We start from the raw sequence: 22973 nt of genomic DNA, 5'->3' as shown, positions 1-22973 counted from the left end.
GCCAATACCCCTCTGTACGAGCCACTACATTGAGGTGAAGAAGACGAAGAGTTTATTGCGGTGGCTGCATGAACAGGTTCCCGTGAACGCCTGTCGAAATTTCGGCACGGCTGACTTTGAAAAGATCGCTATAGGCGAGCTAAATAGCGTAATTTCCCGTCTTCCAGCGTCTGCGCCTGGTCCAGACGGTATCACCGCAGCGATGATTAAACTGTTGTACAATGAAGCCCCGGCAGACCTGTTGAATGTGGTTAATATTTCTCTTAAAAACGCGTGGATACTTCCTGAATGGCGCTTGGCCAAGATTTTACTTTTTTTAAAGAAACCGGAGCTTGGATATACAATTGATAATATTAGGTCAATAGCACTAACATCCACCCTTGTAAAAGTAATTGAGCGCGTTTTGCTTCTCCGTATTAACAAGTTTTTGCGTACAAGGAACTGCAGATTCAACTGCAGATTCAACTGCAGACAAATTGGTTTTAGGGAAGGATGCTCTATCTGGTGGGCACATATAGACTTGGAAAGTCGCATCCACTGGGCCCGACGAAATAAGCAGATCGCAGCATTGGTACCTTGGACATTTCGAAAGCCTACGACAGTGTGGAATATGGCATCCTTCTAGATCTCCTAGCTCGCTATTCGTTTCCGAAGTACATTACTGCGTGGGTAGTGGCCTTTCTGGAAAACAGAGAGTTTTTCTGTTCCCAAAATGGTTACGCCTCTTCCCGGTATAAGCAGACACGTGGAGTACCCCAGGGGTCTGTTATCTCCCCAGTGTTATTCAATGTGATTTTGAGCTCCATACCCATTCACCAAGATGTGCATACGTATGTCTATGCAGATGACATCGCCTTTTTCTCTTCATCGCAAGACATCCATTCCTTATTTCATTCCCTTCAATCATATTTGAATGCCCTGGAAGCGTGGTTAGATACTTTGAAATTTTCTTTAAACATTGATAAGTGTGCCATCCTCGTGTTCCCTCTTACGGACCAAATATCGATTTCGTTATCGTATCACCAACAAACCATTCGTCAGGTTGATTTGCTAAAATATCTTGGGGTCATATATGACAGAAAATTGAATTGGCGCCTACACATTGAACATATAGCTGCGAAAGGCTCCCGTGCTGTAGCTCTATTGAGGGGTCTTAGCCACAAAAGAACAGGTCTGAGGGTAGATACGCTCTTGATGATTTACAGCATGTATGTTCGACCAATTTTAGAATTTGGGTGTGTTGTATTCTCTGGTGCTGCGACATATAAGCTCATGCCTTTGGTGAAGCTGGAACGACAAGCTTTGCGTTGCTGCTTAGGCCTACCCGGTTACGTCCCGATTCGGGTATTATACTTGGAGGCCGGAGTCCCAACGCTGAAGTCCAGGTTTAAATATCTCACCATCAATGCATTTGCAAAGTTCCTAGAGTCACCGCTGGCCAGATCACAGGCTGTGTCTGTCCAACACGCATTTGCGTTTTTCGGCTCTAATTGGTCTCGTATCCGGCGCCCGCAGGTCATTTTTGCAAATTCTTTACTCCATCCATTAAACTCCACGCTCCTACCAGTTCCCGTCTTGCAGTCTCAACCCACAGTAGTGGAGGTTTCTTTTGATAACATTTTCCCAAAACATGCTAAGTTGCTTCCAACCACCTTAATTAAAAACATTCTCCTGGCTCACCAGTCTGAATACCCATCGCAGGTGGTTATTGCAACTGACGCCTCTGGAAAAAATGAGAAAGTTGGGGCGGGTATCTTCTCTCCGGCATTGAATTGGTCTTTTTCATTGCGTCTACCAGATTATATTCCCATTTTTTATGCAGAATTTCTGGCTATTCTTCTTGCGGTTCTGAAACTCGATTCGGCGCAATCTTCAGTGATGATACTCACGGATTCCCTCTCCGTGTGCATGGTCCTTTCGTCAGAAACTGTCAGTCCCATGCTTAAAACTTTTTACTCCTTCGTTCCCACGTATGTGCGGGCAATTAGGCTTGTCTGGCTGCCTGGCCACTGTGGATTAGCCCGTAATGAAGCCGCGGATACATTAGCGAAAATGGCATTGTCGTTACCTATTGTGGAGGTGCTTCCCCCGTTTGCTTGCGTGTTGCTAGCCCGTTATCGACAATACCTGTTGGCCCAGGACGTGTCCGATCACGGGCTGCACACCTCTCCGGAACTCGAACACCTCAGGTTTCGGTGGAAAAGAAGCCTCTGCCAAACTCGCTCGTGCGAAGTTTCGCTGACTTCGTTTTGTTGTGGTGTTCCCCCACTTAACAGGTATCTATACCGGGCAGATCTAGCAACCTCACCCTTGTGCCACTTCTGCCATGAAATTGAATCGGATGAGCATTTCTTCCTTTTTTGCCGCCGATTCTCGCATCACCGGAGAAGGCTGCTGGAGGCGCCCCTGCGGCGTCTTGGAATGCCACTAACCTTGCCAGTGCTTTTGTCTTTTGGAGGCACGCAGCTAGGCCACTGCCATGGGGATATCTGTCAAGCCATTCATTCCTTCATTTCAGAGACGGCTCGTCTGCCTTGTTAAAATGATTCTGATCAGGCTCTCTCGCTCCTCTGTCTTGTTCTATTTCTGTCTTCAACCTATATTCTAAATTCTTTCTTCGACTGCACCTTTTTGCCAATCTGTTTTTTTAGTAAAAAAAAAACACTCTTCTTGGCCAATCCCCCTGAGTGGGTATGAGCCAATTTATGGGCCACCACCACCACCACCGCCTTCATTCCGGCGCACCTCGCTTGTGTGAAAGGCATTGTTCGGGACGTTGATCCCACCCAGTCTCCCGAAGAAGTACTAGATGAGTTCAAAATGGCAGGTGTGACGACAGTCTACCGCTGTAGCAGAGTGGAGAATGGATGGCGGATCCCAACCGCGTCTGTTATCGTGACTTTTGCAGGACTAAAATGTCCCTATGAGGTGATGGCATGGCCGCTGGTGCAGGGTAGACCCTTTGGAACCTAGGCCACTGCAGTGCCGGAAGTGTTGGAGATTTGGCCACACATTTCGGGGATGCAAGTCCAGTCTTAGGTGCAAAAAGTGTGGAGACAGTCATGATGCGCAATCCTGTCGATCAGACGTCGAACTCTGCTGTCTCTGTAAGGGAGCCCACGAAGCGACCTATTCCAACTGCCCGGCCCGGTCTCATGAATTTTCCCCCTTAGAGATAATAGGAAAAAACCGCTGCTCTAGGTTTGAGGCTTCGGCTCTGTTGAAAAGTCGTACCCAGGGTTATGCGGCAGCAATTCACAAAACAAGTTCCGCTGCTGATGCCGCGTTTCCAGCGACCATTACTACAGTAATTGAAAAGTCCATCACGCAGGTAATGCAGCAAGTGGTCGCTCCGCTTACTGAGACTCTTGTCACGCTGACGCATGTCACAAACCTTTTGGCGGCAAAGTTAGGATGCTCACTACCGGATGTTCCCATTAACCACCAGGCCACATGTTCTACTTCTGAACCTCAGTTTGTAACACACTCTGAAACAGATGATGCCCAGGCTATTGCCGGCTGCTCCTCACGGCATACAGCAGAATCAGTTCCAGATTGGAGTAGCGATGAGTCAGTCGGCCCGAAGGGAGTTCAGGTTGTTAGTAATGACGAGGTTGGAAAAGCCGCCCCGGCTGTAGACATCGACGACTCCTACGTCATGGAAGTGAATGACGTTTCCACAAATAAAATTCTCCCCACAAAACAGAAGAGGCGTATCTCCCCTATAGGTGAAGCTAAGGCTGCACGTGGAAAACCAGCAAGCAAAAAGGCGTCCCCTACGTCTTCAACTAATGGCACTGATATACTGGGGATCATTGGTGCGTCCACAGTACACGAGGCAGTATAGCATCTCTGAAGGTTGTACAATGGAACTGCCGCTCCGTTAATTCTTCTTTTGTTGATCTCAAGTGTCTAGTTGCAAATTACTGTCCTGATGTTGTCCTCCTTCAAGAGTCATGGCTTTCTAAGGACAATTTTTTTGCTTTGGGAAATTATCGTGCCTTTAGATTAGGCCGCAATAGTAGAGGGGGTGGGTTACTAACCTTAGTTTCTTAAAAACTTTGTCATAGAGCATTTTCGTCGTTGGAACTGATGTCACCCAGTGGCGAAGTTCTCGCGGTAGACTTGCTTCTTCCTGGGAGTCCTCCGATCTCCATCGTCAATGTTTATTTTCCGGTAGGCTTCCGTAGAGTAGAGAAACTGGACAGGTTTATAGCCAGTAAATCGAGAGTTATTGTTGCCGGTGACTTCAGTGCTCACCACGTTTCTTGGGGCTTCAGAACGGGCTCTCGTGGTTTAGAGCTCTGACACTGGCTTCAGGAGAATGACCTTTCCTGTCATAATTCCCGGGCGGTTACATTTTTGCGTGGTGGATCTCGATCGGCCTTGGACTTGACCTTCTCCTCAGGCAATGTACAAGTCGCGTCCTGGGGTACATTACCCTGCGGTTCAAGCAGTGATCATTTCCCTATTGAGTTTACGTTAGGTGTCCCTCTAACTAGAATTGAAGTCAGAAAGCAAAAAATTTATTAACGCTCGAGTTTATCAGGGGGCACTGCGGGATTGCTTTACATCAATGAAGACCACTGAATCCATTGTAGATGCTCAGTGAACGATGGAGTCTTTGCAGGCAGCAGCAAAAAACGCTGGGTTCACAGTCAATTGTACCGCACAGCAAAAGGTCTTTAACTGGTGGAACTCTGATTACAGCCGAGATTATCGCCGTAGAAAAGCAGCTCTGAGGGCTCTTCTGCACAATCACTGTCCTGTAAATTGGATAAACTATAAGTACATGGCAGCAGTGTTCAAACGTACAGTTGCTAAAGCTAAAATGGATTACATTATAAATCTCAATGACTCTCTTTCGAATTATAAAAATAAAGCAGCGCTCTATAAGTTCATGGCAAGCAATCGGGCGTTTTCTATCAAGAAGTTACAGTCATCAGAGGTCTTCACTTCTGCTGAAGAGGCCCGGATTCTTGAGCGCTCTGCTAGAGGTCTTGCGGTTCGCTTTTCTTCTCGTTATAATAACTTCCGTCCTATCGGTCCTCCAGAAACGGATGATTTTATGCCAGTCTATCTTGTGATCTGACGGAGGCCTTGTCCATCACACGTTCTGCGGCGCCGGGGCTTGATGGCGTGACTGTTAGTGCTATTAAATTTTTGGCTGAGGAATTCCAACCGGTTCTATTGAATGTGATAAATTCATCCCTCAGGTTTTGTTGGATTCCACTCAACTGGAAAGTGTCCAAGATAATTTTGCTCCAAAAAAAGCCAGGTCAGGGTTTCGATTTAGACAACTTAAGGCCGATTGCTCTGACCTCCAACATGATAAAATTAATAGAGCGAATACTTTTTAAACGGATGACTTCTTTCATGCAGGACAGGCAAGTACTCAGTCCTGCTCAGATTGGCTTTAGGCGGGAGTGTTCTATTTGGAACGCTCATGTGGACTTAGAGGCGAGGATCCGCTTAGCACAAAAAGGGAAACTGGTGTCGGCACTAGTGACCTTAGATGCAGCTAAAGCTTATGACAGTGCCGAGCATGGTATCTTACTTGACAAACTAGCGCGTATAAACTTGCCTACATATCTTTTTGCTTGGATTAGGGAGTTTTTGGCTGATCGGGAATTCTTTTGTACAAACGGAAGGCTATCTTCAGGAAGATTTCCACAAATTAGAGGAGTGCCTCAAGGATCGGTTTTACCGCCTTTACTTTTTAACATCCTTATGAGTGACATCCCTATATTCCCAGATGTAACAACCTACGTTTATGCGGATGATATAGCGTTTTTTTGCGGCCGCAGTCAACACTCATTCGCTATATGACCGTTTGCAGGCCTATTTATCTGTCTTGGAGACATGGCTTGACAGCATTCATTTAACGTTAAATGTGTCGAAGAGTGCTTTACTTGTCTTCCCGGTTGCAGGAACAATTTCAATTTCTCTCGCTTACAAAAATCAAGTCATTCCGCAGGTGGATTCGCTGAAATATCTTGGTGTTACATACACGTCTGCTCTTGATTGGAAGGCACATATTAACGCATCGGTCACAAAAGCGGAGAGAGCATTTGGTCGCATGAAAAGACTATGTGGGAAACGAGCAGGAATGCGCCGGGACACACTTTTGCTGTTGTACCGAGCCTACGTCCGGCCAGTCATGGAGTTTGGGTGCGTGTTGTTTTGCAGTTGTCCTATCTACAAACTGCGTCCGTTATACCTGTTGGAGAGGCGCATTCTTCGATTTTGTCTTGGCCTTCCCCGGTTCGTTTCGAACCGAGTTCTGTGCTTAGAGGCACGCGTTCCTGAACTTAGGGTCCGTTTTCTCTTGCTGACGGTGCAAACTTACCTCCGCATGTACGAAGCCCCCTCTGGGGCTGCCAAGCCTATATTTATTTGTGAGCCGAGTATATTTTTTACATCTCCGTGGCCTAAACGTATCTCCCCCCAAGTGCTAATCGTTCAAACATGTCTAGATTGTATTTCTGTTAAGTTATATGAGGTCATTCCGGTATCCACAATCGAGCGAGAAACTGAGTTTTACTTTTAAAACCCTTTCCCTTCCGCTGCAAAACTTCTACCACGCTCGCTATTAGCCGCTATTTTAAATGAATATTTATCCAAGTATCCTGCTTCTTCTGTGATTTATACTGATGCATCTCAAAATGGCGAGAAAGCTGGAATTGGTATTTTTTCACAATCTTTAGACTGGAGTTATTCGCTGCGAATCCCGGATTACACACCGATTTTTATGGCCGAATTTTTAGCAATAGCTCTCGCTCTATGCAAAGTACCGCAGCATGTATCAAAAATCATCATATTATCTGATTCGACGGCAGTTATATCGGCGTTAACTTCCTCTTCGGACTCTCCATTGTACCGCACACTATTATTTTTTGTTCCCAGGCACGTGAAGGAGGTACGCTTGTCTTGGGTGCCTGGCCATACGGACATCAGGGGCAACGAGCAAGCGGACCATTTAGCTAATCTCGCCGTCACAGCTCCCATTCAATTCGGAATTCCTAATCTGTCTCTTTTTGCATCTGCAAGACTAAGACGATATTGGCATTTAGACGCCACCCGTTCCGATTCACTTTTATCATTTGAAGAGTTCCAACATTTAAAGTTCGGGTGGAATGTTCATTTTTGTGGCTCTCGGCAATGCGAGGTGACCTTCACCGAGCTGCGCTGCAGGGTTCCAAGGCTTAATTTCTATCTGTTCAGATCAGAACTTTCACCTACAGAACTATGTGTGCGGTGCCAGGTCCCCGAAACAATCGAACATTTTTTTCTCGACTGTCGCCGTTTCTCAACAGCTAGACAACTGTTTTTGAAGGAGCCGATTGAGCGGTTGGGGTTGACTTTATCGATAACACTTATATTATCTATTGGCGCATCAAAGCTGGGATTTGCAAGAAGGGATATATATAATTGCATTCAAAATTTTCTTTCTGCCTCAGGTCATTTGAATTGCTAAACGGTGCTGATTAATGGGTGATTCGGGTTTCATTCACAACTAAGTTTCCTTTTACAGCCTCTTTCCGGAAATAAGTATTCTGAAGTCCCCACGTATTTAAAGGGGTCCTGAAATACCTTCCGCCGATGCGTGGATGTACATGTAACCAAATAAAGCAATGTATTAGCAATCTCCTCCCGCAAGAATTTTGTTAAAGCGATGAGTATTAGCTGAGAAATCATAAATCAAAAACCGCGCATTATCGTAGCGCCGCGTTTCCTCCTCCTTTCGACTTACTCTCCGCTGTTGACGGCGAGCGAGCCTTCCCTCCCATGATGCTGCGCTCCTCGGCGCTGACGTACTTCCGCTATTGCGATGCTCACACAGCCGTCTGCTACGGGCAAGCTTTGTTGACACCATGAATCCCACACTCCGCTCAAGGCTGGAAAAGCGAACGAAAAATCTGGCCGCATGTGTGCGGCTTCCTGGCCTTGCCTTTTCGCGGTGGACGTTGCTGCAGAACTTTGCTATCGGCGGCACGTGACTTTTTATCGGCGGCGAACTCGCAGCCGCACAGGGAGGATTGTGCGCTCGCTCCCTTGGGTGCACAGCGCACTGTTTATCCAAAAAGCGCCTTATCAGATGTGGCCCCGCTTGTGCCGGGTCTTATTTTGTCGCGGTGGTAATTCCTGCTGGTGGCATGTGAAAAGGGCATTTTAAACCATTCAGAACCCGTGCACAAAACGCCAGTTCAGCTTGGGGCGACGCGTGGTGGAGAGCGGCAACGTTGGCAAAACATGCTCTGCCGCGGCTCTGAGCTTTCTAGCCCTGGAGCGAGCACCATTTCTTTGACAATAGCAAACATCGGTTGCCCTGGCAACAAGGCACAAACCGCTCTAGAAGTCAGTTACGGTTGCGTGATCCCGGTTCAGCTTGGGGCCCCACCTCGCGGCATATGGGCACTGCAGGCATGCTACTCACTCTCATCTGGAAGAGCGAGATGCGTTTGGCATTACAGGAGGCGTTGGTGTGTGTGTTGTGGACGCCTTTGTTTCGCGATGAAATGCGACGTTGTGCTTCTGCGGGTGGGTAGTGCTTCCCATGTTCTGGATTATCTTTCTCGAGCGGCGTACGACTCAACCTCGCGTGGGATATGTGCAGTGTGCGTGGCTAAAAGCCATCTCGGCTTGTGCGCCAGAGTTAAGTGACTTGCTGTTCGTCCCCGCAAACCGCGCGCAAGGTGAGTGCCGAATTTACGAGGGGCAGGAGGAGGCAATCCATCGTCTGTCAATCGCGGTTCGGACTTGCAACGCATGTTGTGACGTGACGTTGTGTTCGTTCGAAACGCATCTCTGGATTGTTTGGAAGTTGAATAAAATGTATGCGTCAAACCCGGGCATTCGGCTCCGGACGTTCTCTGCGATTGCAAGAAAGAGGTGCCACGGGGCTTCAACGCTTTCTTTATGGAACGTACTCAAGTAAGATAATATCCATGTCGTGTTATGGCCCTGTTGCATTCAATACAAACGGTTAAGCGTTTGTTTACACTTGTTTCGTTTGTCGTAAAATGTCCAAGCACTCCGGCACTCCGCTGGCAGATCAGCCGGCGAGCCGACGCTGAGCAGACGACTCATCTCTTTGCCGGAAGTGCGTGAAAAAACCGCCCAATAGCAGGATGTCTAGCTCATGACGAACATCTGGGAATCGATGATGTAGACATGTGAAGATGGCGGCGTCCAAAAACACGAAGGAAAGGGTGAGAAAAAAGCGACGAACTTTGCAACAAAAGTGTGAGCTTTCCGCTGCGCGTAAAAGAGTAATACTTTGCACAGATGATGTTGACGACCCAATCTAACGATTGCGCTAATCCATTTAGTGTGCTCAAAACGCCTTTCAGGGCCCCTTTAACCGGTTTAGCCCTGGCCAATCCCCCCTTGTGGGTACGTGCCAAAATATTTGAGGACATCATCATCATCAACAACAACATAACGGCAAGTGCGGGTGCCGGGTCCCTGAAATAATCGAACATTTTTTTCTCGACTGCCGCCGTTTCTCAACAGCTAGACAACTGCTTTTGAAGGGCCCAATTGAGCGCTTGGGGTTGACTTTTTCGATTCCACTTATATTATCTATTGGCGCATCAAATTTGGGGGTTGCAAAAAGGGATATATATAATTGCATTCAAAATTTTCTTTCTGCTTCAGGTCATTTGAATTGCTGAAGGGTGCTAATTAATGGGTAATTCGGGTTTTATTCATAACTAAGTTTCCTTTTACAGCCTCTTTCCGGAAATAACTCAGTCTTTTGAAGTCTTCACGTATTCAACAACCGATATAGCCCTGGCCAATCCCCCCCTTGTGGGTACGTTCCAAAAATTTTGAGGACATCATCATCATCATTGGAATGAATTGCACAGGACCTGGAATCTAGTTTTTCTTCTGGGTTAGCCTTTTCTTTTGTGTGCCAGTTTTCAAACGAGGGCTTCACTCCTGTGACAAGGTCGGCATTAGCTGATATTGTTTTGCAGCTGTCTGAGTCTCCTCCAGGGTCAGGTGGCATTACGGTGCCAACGCTAAAATTCCTGTTTGAGGAGTCTCCATGATGATTGGCTAAACATTGTCAACATGTCTTTTGAAAAATAGCTCGATACCTTCGGAATGGAAGCTTGCTAGGGTAGTACCATTGTTGAAAAACGAAAGTTTGGGTTTCGTCCAAGACAATATTAGGCCGATTTCGTTGACTAGCAACCTTGTAAAGCTGGTTGAAAGGTTACTGCACGGTCAGCTTATGCGGTTTCTGAACAGTAATCGTATTCTAAGCCCCGCCCAGATTGGCTTCAGACCTGGGAATTCTATTTGGAAGGCCCACGTCGATATCGAGAGCCGTATTAAACTAGCTCGTCGACTAAAACATGTCAGTGCACTTGTAAGCCTCGATACAGCAAAGGCCTATGACAGCGTGGAGTACAGCACGTTGATGTCCCGCCTTGCATCTAGCGAAATTCCCGGGTTCATTCGCTCCTGGATTGGTGAGCTTTTAAAGAGAAGAAAATTCTTTTGTTCCAAGGGCGGTTTATCGACATCCCGGTATCATCAATTTCGTGGAGTTCCTCAGGGTTCAGTTCATTCTCCTGTTATTTTTAACATACTCCTCAGTTCTATCCCAATGCAGAGCGGTATATCTACTTATGTGTATGCCGATGATATTGCTTTTTTTTCTCTTCGGATAGGGACATCCACGGGTTGTACCAGCGACAGCAGAATTATATGGTTGTCCTGGATAATTAGCTCAACACTTTACACCTCTCGCTAAATGTCAGGAAATGTGCCGTTATAGTATTTCCCTGCAATAACCCTATTATTATGTCTAACGTATTTGTTGCAATCCATCCCTCAGATCAGGGAAATTAAATATCTGGGTATAATTTATGACAACCACACCACCTCACATGGCGTCCTTATATTTCGCACATTGCTGATAAAGGTGAAAAAGCTGCTGGAGTGCTGCGTAGGCTATGTAATCATAAATTCGGTATGCGCTGAGACGCACTGGTAATGATTTATCGTTGCTATGCTCGCCCTGTATTAGAACTTGGTTGCGTGATATTTTCTGGCTGCACGACGGACAAACTCCATACCCTATTTCTGATTGAGAGATCGGCTTTGCGTCTATGTTTAGGGTTGCCAAAGTATGTATAACTCTGTTTTGTACCTTGAGGCGCGATTGCCTTCACTTCTGCATCGATTTAAATTGCTAACTGTATTAACATTTCTAAAACTTTTATTCTTCATTGTACGAACCTCAACCCATTTTCCTCGTGAGGTCTGAGCTTTTTCGAGGATTTACGTGGCCCCGCTTTGAGCGTCCTCAATTTGATTGCGCATAGGCATCGCTAAAGCCTCTTCATGCAGATCTTTTTCTACTCCACCCCTATCCTGATAGCTTGTCGCCTGTAGAAATAAACCTGGACAAGATTTTTCCTGCGCATGTGAAATTATTGCCGGCCCGATCACTCAACCGTTTACTTGAAGATCATTTGTCTACTCTTCATACTCATGTCGTCATTGCCCCAGATGCCTCGCAAAGTAATGAAAAGGCTGGGGTAGGAAGTTTTTCTCATTTCTAGATTGGTCCTTCTCAATAAGGTTGCCAGACTATACCCCGATTTTTCAGGTGGAATTATTGGGGATAATTTTAGCCCTTAATAAACTGCAGCATAGATTTGCGGGCGCGGTTATCCTTTCAGATTTTCTCTCCGTGTGCACCGCTTTAACGAATAATAAAGATTCTTCATTCGTTCCTTGCCAGCTTCGCGAGATCCGTTTAGTGTGGGCACCTGGTCACGCAGGGATAATCTTCAATGAACTAGCAGACCAATTAGCCAATTTGGCTCTTGGGGGTCCTGTCGTGGTGAAGTGTAGAATTGGGTGCGAGGTTCAGGCGCCTTCAAGTTTTACAAATTAATCGGCAGGATGCCCTCGTTCATGCTCCGACTATATCCACCTCTCTCACCTATGGAAGCCTAAATTCTGCGAATCTCATAAATGCGAGGTGGCAATCACAAAATTTCGATGCAGAATTCCCCCTTTAAATGTTTACCTATACAAAGCCGGTCAGGCTTTATTTCCTCAATGTACTTTATGCAAGGCTCCGGAAACTATAGAACACATTATTTTAAATTGCCGCAGCTTTTCCTCGATGCGACGCACGCACCTTGAATACACGTTTAATAGGCTTAATCTCCCGTTTTCTTCCACCATTGTTCTTTCCCTGGGTGCTTCCGTCCTAGGAATTTGCCACAGAGATGTGCTCGCCTTTCACTCCTTTGTTGTGGCGACAGGCCAGATGCCCTGCTAGACAGCTATTTCTTTATTTGTAATTTTTTTTCCTGACTGTTCTGTTATATCCAAAGATTTCTTTTTTCTTGTATCAATCTTCGTCTCTTACTTTATTCTTTTTGTCTATATAAAATAAACTGGGTCACAGCCTAATCATTACAGGCAGCTTCTTGGCCAATCCCCCGCGTGGGTATGCGCCATGATTCAATGGTCCAACCAACCAACCAACCAATCACCCGATCTACATGGGCTGCGATAAGCGAGCGTTGCTTCTTGTACTGATGCTGCTCTCTCTTACCACTTCAGCGGGGCATCTGGTACTGAGAAGAGCAAAGCATGACACGGGATATTTCTGGCACGTGACTGACTTCCACGCAGACTATGACTACCCGATACGGGACCGTCGGAGACTAAGCTGCCACAGTTTTAACGGCACCGTCCCGGATGGCCTTGGGCCGTACGGAGACATTGCCTGCCACTCTCCCAAACTGCTGGTGGAGTCAACCATCGAGAAGATGGAGCGCATTAAGGCGGCAGTGGACTTCGTACTCTGGACCGGCGACAACCTGAGCCACGGAGGTAGCAACACGTGGGCTGGCCTCTACAACCTAACGCGCTGGATCGGGGACCCACTATGGCGCCATGCATAACGGCACGGTACGTTGCTCGTGCCCACACTGGGAACCATGACTGGATACCAGCCGATGATTCTAATGCTAAAGGCGCCGTCTTCTATCGGGCCTTTCCCACCCAGGCCGGCTTTAACCAGTTCCTTCCAGAAGACGCTAGGGCCACGTTTCAGCGCGGTGGTTACTACAGTCGACAGTTGTCGAGGAAGATTCGTCTCGTAGGCCCCAACACAGTTTTGTGGTACGGCCAGAATAAGGGTGAGCTCCCTGGACCCAGTGGCGACCAAATGACCTGGCTAAGGAGCCGACTGCAGGACGCGCAGCGCCGCGAGCAGAAAGTCTTCATCTCGGGTCACATGGGACCAGGGTACCCCAGCCGCACTTCTGACGGTGCTCGAGCTTCCACGGTGTTCTTTGCGGATATCAACGACGACTACCAGGATCTGATTTCTGAGTACAACGATGTCGTCGCTTGACAGTTCTTTGGTCACCACCACTGTAAGTGCTTTGCCATCCTGTCGAACAGGACTGGCGCACCAATGAGCTCTGTCCAGCTAGCAGGATCCGTGACACCTCGTGGTGCTCCGCATCCAGTCCGCAGGACTTTCTTGGAAGCCACCAACCCGTATGTGCGGCTCTACAGCTACAGCCACTCCACGGCTGCATGAGTTGCTTGACTACAGCGTGTGTTACTTGGACTTGGTCAAGGCGAACACAGCCGCGCCGACCGGGAAATATCCTCAGTGGGAGCACCCGTTCTCGGCGAGCAGAGACCTACGCGTACCGGACCTGAGTACGTCCGCCATGGTAGAGCTTGCGCAGCGAATTGCTGGATCGGCAGGCCTGCTCTTCCGATATATCAAACTCAGCACGGCCCTAAAGCGCATGCGTCCTTGCGACAGCAGCTGCCGCCAGACGTATCTGTGTGCCATACTCGCGTCACGGCAGCCCTTCTACGAGGCTTGCGTTGCACGGGGCGGTGAAAGACGCCTTCAAAATGTCCACGGGAACACAGTCGTTGGCGTCACGGCGACACATGCTAGTGGCTCGTATCATCCTACTCGTACGCGGCAAGGGGGCCCGCATGATTCCCGGGCCGTGCTACAGGGGGCCCTTGTTGTGACCGATAAGTGAACTGGAAGCTCTCATCTGGGGGAGTGGATGCGCATTGCATGCGTTTTTTTCTTCCATTTCTGTGTCTGCAACTGATGCCGCCATATTACTCGGTGATCAGTTTTCTAAAATCGTATTTAATGTTTAACAGACCGTGGGCGTGCATAACATATGTCTCCCGAATATTACGTAACTCCCCCATACGGTTTTTCAACGTGCATCAAACATTATGAACACCTGAGTCCTGTGGTATTTCCCTCCCACGTGAAATGTTACCGCTGCTTCAAGGAATCGCAGCCGCGTCGAAAATGAAGTTCCTTAATAGGCTTCATCGCAACGCTTTTGAAATAAATATTTACAGAAGGGCTTTTGAAGTCAAGGGATTTCGTGCACAGGGCTGAGTAACCTGGAAAGTCACGGGGCTTCGCTATTTTTGGTGGGTGTACGGGGGTGGGGACATACATAAGCATTTATGTATGCACCTAAATCTCGAGAGTTTGCTCACTGCGAGCAGTGGTTGTGCTTAAGAAAAATATGAGGCAACCGCAAATCGTTAAAGTCCTCAAAAATGAACAGTGATGTGGCTCACTCTGGCCTCCATACTTTTTTACCCGTGTGTGGGTTTGATTTATTTTATTGCACTTCAACTTGCTCGACTTTATTAGCTGTAAATGAAATTTCCAACCTTGGTGCGTGCGTTCGTGCGTGCGTGCGTGCGTTTTTATTGAGCACCGGCGCGGATGGGAACGTGAGTGGAGGAAGCATCATTTTGTTGTTCCAACAGTCAATTTTTTATGAAAGAAATCCTCTTCCGCCATCACCCCTAGCCGTCGGCCGAAATCCCTTGGGATCCACCAGCAGTCAGGGTTTCAGCGATAATGACTCTTTGGCTCTTAAGGTCCGCGTTGCGTAGCACTCTAAAGCATTTGTGCTTTACAATGCCGAACATTTCCACATTATGTGGACCATGGTTGCAACCTCATCGCAAAATTTTCACTTTGGTCTAACTATTTCTGGTTAGACTATTTCTACTACTATTCTAGAACTATTTCTAGTTCTGGTTGGTCTGGTCTGGTTATTTCTGTGTAGTTTACTAGAGAGCAGGGTCCGGAAAGACCCCTATTTGTAATTTCCTCCAAACGGCGCTCCCTCCTTACTGAGCGTCCTGTTCGCTTCTGGGTAAACACATAATATTGCGTAACTTTTTGACATGCGCGCAAATTCTCCCCATGGTTAATTTTTTTTCTGTGGGCTGAGGTGTCCCGGGGGTCGACCGGTGAGCGAGACCTCGGGCGACCGAATCAGCCTCATTTCTTCTCAGTCCTTGATGGGCCGGGGCCCATGCAAGAAGAACATGCATACTCTTTGGGTCCTCCTGCCCCATTCAATATTTGGGCGGAAGCCTTTGTTACCCTTACCGATTGGTAATTTCTCGCAGGATTTCTATATTCACTGATAACTACCTTGGCCCCCTGCTGGCCAGCCGCAAGGGCTTTGGCCATCTTCTCGGCTTCTACCGTCGTGACACCCCCGATAATGCAGCACGCTGCCGGGTAACCATCTTCCCTGCTGCTTAGCCGCTCTGCCTTCATATTGTTACAAGACAACGACGAAGCTTGACCACATGGAAGCCTGAGTGAAGACGACGACGTACTGAAGGTAGCATAACATTGGCTCGCTCGTGCCATCATGGCCGCTTATTAAATCATCGCTTCATCTACCATGGTTCGTGCATTTCGTCCTGCCGCTGCGTAGCAATATTATGTTGCGTTCGTGATGGCCTTACGTCTCCCTTCGTTCATATTTTAACACGAAAGTGTTTTATTCCCGGATACACGAAGATTTCGCTGGCGTCATATCCGTCACGGAAGTGACGCCTGTACAATGAAGCAAGCGGCTTGTAAAGGGTGCACCCCTGCACACACAGTCTTCTTGCGGGGAAGCAACCTTTAGTGCCAAAGTCTACGTTATACTTAGGGTTGTTCGTTTTCCGGTTTTATATTTTAACCCGAAAGTGTTTTACACTCCGGTATGCTTCTCCCCATTTTAGAAGCGAGTATAGCCGTTGATGCTGCGCCGTCAGCGCAGCCTCAATCATGTTTTTACAATGTATTCAGCACTCACAATTTCACAAGTTTGTCCGAAAACGCGGTAGGGGGAAGACCGAGCACGACTTGGCGTTTTTTCTGGTAGTAGTGGCCATCTTGTAGCGCTGAACAGCACTGACTGAGATATGCGGGACAACGTTAACAATTCTGCTGATTGCAAAGGCCTGTGCGAGCCTTGAGAGGTTCGCGTCTCTATTTCCCGTCCGCCTATTGGCTATTCGCGTGATGAGACGGCACGTCAGGTCAGCACTGGCCTGCAGACTCGCGATCATCTCCGTGTTTTCCGTTTGCCTAAATCCTCAGTCCAAGGACCCGGATACTGTCGACCGCGAGGATCTCTGCACCATTGGCGGATAGGTGAATGTTTGCCTCTTGTTTTTTTCCGGGACGCTGCTTTCCGGGGGTGTCACGAATCAGCGCGCCGCTGTGCGGCGAACTTCGTGCAGCGCTCTCGTGCTTTGTGACAGAGCCACCACCACTACGTGCGCCTTTCGCGTGGGCGTCTCTCTGTCGCTGATTGAAGCCTGCAGCGACAACCAACAGATCCCAACACGCCGCAACTGGCCTGGGAATGGGAACGGCCGGCGCAAAGGCGCCTCGCTGTCGGCGTCATTCAAATTTCGGCGGCGGCAGACACACCAAGTTGAGGCTTGACCCGGCGAGGCAGACGCCGCATCGGAGATCTCCTCTTACCCCTCTCTCGGACTCAGCGTACGCCGCTACTACCGACTTCTCACGAACTTTGGAAAGAGCGTTGTGCGTGTCTGTACCATGTCGCGCCGTGTGCCGAAAGCAGGGGGAAGGCTTGTTTGCCCGTTAGCGCTTTGGGTATAGGGACCGGGCAGCTGGACGGGTGGCGCCACCACTCGGCGCTCCCCTCGTCAGTGGAATGAGCCGGTGCATTGGACTACACAGCCTCCCGTTGTTTTTGTCGTGTTTGCTTCGGTGCTTTGTATGTTTTGGTGGCGTTGTGAGCAGACATGTGAGATGAAACGAAGTCTAGACAGATGTGTTGGGTTCCTAGATGCAGTAATGACTACGTAAACTTGTCGGACGCGTCTAAAGTTGGGTATCGGCTGCAATGGCATGAGCGCTTTTTGCAGCGATCTGCGCTTGGCTCCACCCGTTCTGAGTACGAATAAAACTACTATTATTAGTATTATTTTCTTCTTAAATGCACTAATGGCTACGCAAACTTATTGGATGCTTGTAAAGTTGGGGAAGGGTTACATTGACACGAGCGCTTTTCGCAGCGCTCTGCGCCTGGCTCCGCGCGATCTGAGTAGGAATAAAACTATTAACAATATTAGAATTCAATGACTACGGTTTCAATGACTACGGTTTCCACGCCAGCTTAGCGCTGGGATACCTCGATACGTGTGCTTTAAATAGAAAGGCACCTGCATACGAGATGGATTACCGTGTAGCCGTAGAAATGTTGCGGTAGTTTACACTTTCTGTAACCGTAAGGTTTGTACCTTCGGTTTTGGTGAGCGACACTGTGACAGCATGGGAGCCTGAAAGCCGAAGTGGAAATCCCACGATTGTGGTGGTCATTTTATCAAGAGCCAAAGTTATTCACCAACTCAAAAGCCCAAGCTACAAACCATCCCTCCTCCCCCTCCCGTTTTACCACCTGCGTAGAATAAAGGCTGGTACCGATAGTTAAAAAAATGTGGCAGTGTTAACGTCAGCCGGTGTTTTTTAATGCTTAAGTATTATTTACAGAGTACCTAAAAAAATCGTGTAATGCCTGGTGAAGACACCAAAAACGCGCGATTAGTTGCCTCAAATATGGGTGCATGAGCCCGAGTCCTCCACCACACAGACACATTTCCGACACGCTGGAAAAAGTTTAATTTGGAGAGGGGGCATGGAAGTTCAAAATTAAACAGAAAAATCATCTAGCCCTCCGTATAATGATTATGATGGTTGAACACAAAGCTTTCTTCGTGCGAAATCGAATGGGAAATGGTCAAAGTCAAAGACGCTGCGATCAAAAGAGCAAACTGCGTGCTGGTCAAATTCGACGCTTAACTAGTCAAAGTTTAAATCCAGAAGGCAACCAAGGAAACCGATACGATAGAGCTTTGCGATAAACCATCATCGTCGTTAGACAAAGGTGTGCATGATTTTTCAATCGTAGGTGGCAGCTTGTAAACCGACCGCAGCAATCAGTTGTCAAGCTGAGTACAGGTTTCGGGCACCCTCCTGTCTTGCGTCCTTCAGCCACGCAGGAATTGGTTTTTGAAAAACCATTTACCAACTAGCCAGCAACCATTGCAATTCTTGTAAAGCACTGCTTCTCCACGACAAGCAATAACGTTCTACTATCATGCGGTATTTATTCTATCAACGATTCCCGATGACTGTAGTAAGAGCATTTCTGTGAAATTAAACACGTTTCAGACGCAGGTAATGAAGTTACGGAAGCGTCGTCCGTCACAATTTCTGTTTTGAGGTAAATCTTCGAAGACACTCCCCAACTTTGTCTGTCGCTTGTGCACGACGTCGACTCCGTTTCGTCATCAACTTCCCAAGGCCAGTGCCGCAGCATTCCTAGATCGGTTGCACACACCGGCTTTGTGGGAGCATTTAGCGGCAATATACTTCTCGATTCGCGAAACTGCATGCAGGCAAGAAAAAATTGCATGAAGCAACGAATTTTCACTTCCAGCTTGACTTCCAGCTTGGAGCATTGAGCGTCGTCTGCTATTTGTAAATACTGAGTGTGGGCGTAAATAACACACATGGCATGCCTCTAAAACGTCACATCCACGCTCAAGATTTACCGATCTGAAAAATGCCCGTGGGGTTACGTTCGCTTTGCAAGCCGCTCCGCCGAAAAACGACAGAAAGCCATGCACAACTACGCTGCGCTGACCGCCACCGGCATTCCACTGACGAGCGGTTCGCCACGGGCGGCGCTAATCGCTGAAACGACGGTGGTGCCATACAACGGCCGCCCGGTCCCTATAAATACGAGCCCCAAGCGCTGAAGTGCGCTCACTTTGGATCAGTGAATCAATGCTGTCACTCAGCTCGAGTCCTGTACTGTAACCTCGCCCGTAAGGGCATTGTTCTCGTCTTGCTTCGGCTCATCTCTCGCTATGCAGTAAACCAGTTGTGTTTGCCTTCGGCTTCTGGTCGTAATCTCCAAGGCAGCAATATTTGCTGGACGCTCACCACCCCGCTACCACACGCATGATGGAGGCGACAGAGCTCGGCTGGGGAACGCCTTCCCGTATGCAACAACGGGTTGCCAGCGGTGTGATGGCAACTTCGCAACAGGGGGCATAAGGAATGGAATTTCTGATTTCGCGGCCGAGAAAGTTCCTTGGGTTGGAGGTACTTGCAACGGTGTCGAATACAGTCTGCAGAGAGCTTTCGATTTGTCTTTCGCTGCCCTTGTTCATCCTTTATGTTAGTCCATTCGTGTAAAAGCTGTGATTTAAATTCTTCTGTTCAGAGAGTCCCAACATTCCTACGTTAAAGAGCGTTGGCGAAAGTACCTACTCCTGGTGCATTCCCCTGTTGCCTAACTGTATCTTTCACGCATTCTTCTGTTCTGAAAGTAGCTTTTATGTTTGCGAGAAAAATCTCGGCTTAGGTATACACCCTTTTCCCGACGTTAAGCGAACAATAGTTTTCCAGGATCGAGATGAATCTCACACACGACCGGCTTTATAGTTGGCGACTTGCCCATCGCAGCCGGCGACAACGGGAGCCAGCGTGCCAAAAAATTGCCGTGCAGTAACGTTGCTCCGGGGCGAGAGGGGGGGAGAGGGGCTAAGTTAAATCCCCAAACTCGCCCGCTTCGCATCGTTCGCAGTGGGCCCTGCGACTGCTCGCATCCAGAGTAGCGGACGTACCAATAAATGCCGATTGTACCGATTACTACCTACAATACCGGCCAGCAACGAGAATTTTAATCAAGAACCGTTTCTTATATCTACGCAAACTTCAACGTACACAAGTAAACCATGTGGCCTCCTCGATTAGCACCCTTTATTTTAGAGCATTTTCGTTCATTTAAACATGCAGAAACTTGATCGGCTTTCGCTATACGTTGAGGAGTTTCCTTTTGACGTGAAGTTCGTCTATGCGCATGCAAAAGTTCACAGGGAAGGCTGAATTTGTATAAACACCCCAACAGGGTCATTCTGTGCGCGGAAGCGCCGACATTATTGCGAGAAAACTGTTTTTCCAGCGAAGGGAGCACTAAACGACGGCAATTTTTTCAGCGGCTGGGGCGTTTCTACCGACACTGGAGAGCCAGGATTGTAGGAGTTCCGCCTGGGTAACTTACAAGCCCAACAACTGGCAAAGTTCGAATATTGCAGCCAACCCAGGCCAATGCTTTCAATAAGAACCAGTTATCTTCAGGATATCTTTTTGAGCCACTGCCCCATACCGAAGCCATTGGAACCTGGTGAAAACAAATTGCCTTTACCGTGCGCCTGCCGGGCGTTCTCAGCTGCAGTACGCAACATATACCATCGTGTCGGATATAATCCCCGCAAGTACGGTGCAAACATATTGTAGGATCTTTAAGCGTATTCTTTGGCGAACGCATTTCTTTTGGCTAGGTTTGTCCTACAACCTACAACATCGGCACCAGACTACTTTTTCAAGAAACACTATTACTGCTGCTGCTACAAGGCCCGCCAAGACTGCGAGAGAAATTTCCAACGCACTCTAGTTTTGAAGTTGTTGTTTTTATACTCGTGCTATGCGTCGTAAGCCAATAGAAATTGACCGCGCGCCGAGGGTTTCTGTTTTTCCTCGTCCTTTTTAAGCACTGTATGAAAGGTGCGCGCAAAGGGCTTTTTTCCTGTTCATTTGTTCTAGTTCATGCTGTAGTATAAAACGCGCTGAACTTTTTTGTTTAGTTTTATTCTTTGAAATGTACGCGCACTACCTAACGCGTGGAACGCCGTGAAACGCGTTCGCAAAGGGTAGCAGTAGCGGCTGTGGGCAGTCCTTTGCGGACGATATCCGGGTGGGTGCACGTTCGGTGGACGCCGGCAGGGTGCGTGCTTTCGCGAGCCTATCCAAGTAATAATTTTGCGTTAAAGGAGCCATGAAGAGAAAATGCAAGTTGGTTTTATTCGAAAGATTTCGTGTTTTATAGTGCCCCCAGCGCTTGTCCGGATACAAACGGTGCTTTATTCACTGAGAAATTAAACAATTTAGGTTAAAATTTTGATTTTCCCGCTCAATCGTGCGTTTTCGTGGTCCCAAGTGACATCACGGGAACCGACCGCTCTGCAGCCTAGAGTACCTTCATTCACGCATCCGCCGTACAGGGTAGAGACGCGTAACGCTGGCGCCGCCATGTTCGGTTGCTCGCTCGCCGCCGAAGCAAGTCATTGTGTCAAAACCGCGCTAAAATTATCGCCGCAACGCGGTTTACTGAAGAAGTTTGAATCATATTGTCTGTTTCGCGTTGCTAGGTATCGTGGGAAACGAAAAGAATAACGCGTTGAGCCCGTTGGCCCAATTGCGGCGGCACGGGACCGTTCAAAGGTTGTCTCCACCCTGTACAGCGGTGTTGGTTTGTTCCCGTGTTTCTTTACGTTCCGTAACCTAGATGGCGCCACCATACCGTGGCAAGCGTTTGGTTTGTTTTTGCCCGCATTTAAACCTGGCTTGTTTTTGTTCTGGGAGAAAATATTCGTTCCCTGAAACAGTGCTCGCTCGACAAATGGGGTCACGTAAGACACCGTTGCTTGCGTCAATCGGCCAGTGTCGTCTGAGACAACCCCAAGCCCCATAGTGCTGTGCAGCTAAACCAAAGCATGCTGTGCGCAGTACGAACAGCAGAACGCATCAGTACTTCTATGTTTATATGTGCTTTCGTAACTTCCACTGTTTGTCCCATCATTCCTATTGCTTTGTAAAGAATGTGCCCTAAATTTAAGCGCAAATCGCTCGTTCGTCTAGTTTGTAAGCTCTACCTAATTTGCGTCTGCTTCTGCCAGCCTCCGCCAATCGCAGAGCTTAGCCCATGTGACATCACAGGTTCTGTTGCGGGAAATGAGCTGGTGGGTCGCATGACCATTCCCGTTTTTCCTAATTATGTAGCTTATTTGAGCGAAGTTTACGTTAAAAGTGGTGTCAGTATGATTCTAACGAGACAATCTTTTGAATGAACCAAACTTGTGTTTTCTCTTCATGGCTCCTTTAAAGAACCCTCGTTTCAGCACACGGCTGGTCCCACAGAAGTGGTGCACTTCCCCAGTTGGCAAAGGCTGAGCACAACGGACGGGGAGAAAGACGAAATAACAACGATGGCAAGCCGAGCAAACGCGTACACAGCAGGAAAATGGGGATTAAATGCAGCGCCAGCCGGTGCAGTGGCGTCGCAAAGACCTAAAAAACAAACCAAATAAGCAATAACAAATTCGACACGCGTAATCGGTGCGCGTGGGCAGGTCGCTATCTATAAAGCCGGTCGTGGTCTCACATTATGCCTCGGGCCTTCCGCGACGTCCAATGCTCCTGTCCCTTTACTTTTTGTCGAAAATTTTGCCCTTGAGCTGCAGAATCACGTCGCATACTGACAGCTTTGGTCTAAAACTGATTATGGTCTCCCGATACTCCCATTTTCCTCCATGTTTCCTATGGTCTCCCGATACTCCCATTTTCCTCCATAAGCTTACCCACACATGAAATGAGTGATATTGGCCTGAGGTTTTCGTAGCTTTCTTTGCTTGGGGGCGAAAATTAGATTTTCTAGTTTCCACTCCTGCGGTATGGTTCATTTATCACAGCATTCCTCCGTATAGTCCACAAGGTTGTTAATTGACCTGTCATCTAAGTTTTG

The 22973-nt window shown here is 47.9% G+C and overlaps 1 pseudogene; it reads left to right on the top strand.

The window, feature by feature from the left end:
• The first annotated feature begins 12539 nt into the window (after positions 1-12539).
• On the top strand, positions 12540-14057 carry LOC144144939 (acid sphingomyelinase-like phosphodiesterase 3b; annotated as a pseudogene).
• The last annotated feature ends 8916 nt before the right edge of the window (positions 14058-22973 follow it).

The sequence above is a fragment of the Haemaphysalis longicornis genome, unplaced genomic scaffold, assembly GCF_048455015.1.
Source record: "Haemaphysalis longicornis isolate Haplotype H1 unplaced genomic scaffold, Haemaphysalis longicornis Haplotype H1 scaffold_7, whole genome shotgun sequence".
Classification (NCBI taxonomy): domain Eukaryota; kingdom Metazoa; phylum Arthropoda; class Arachnida; order Ixodida; family Ixodidae; genus Haemaphysalis; species Haemaphysalis longicornis.
The sequence above is the reverse complement of the archived record's forward strand: the minus strand, read 5'-3'. Positions and strand labels throughout refer to the sequence as shown.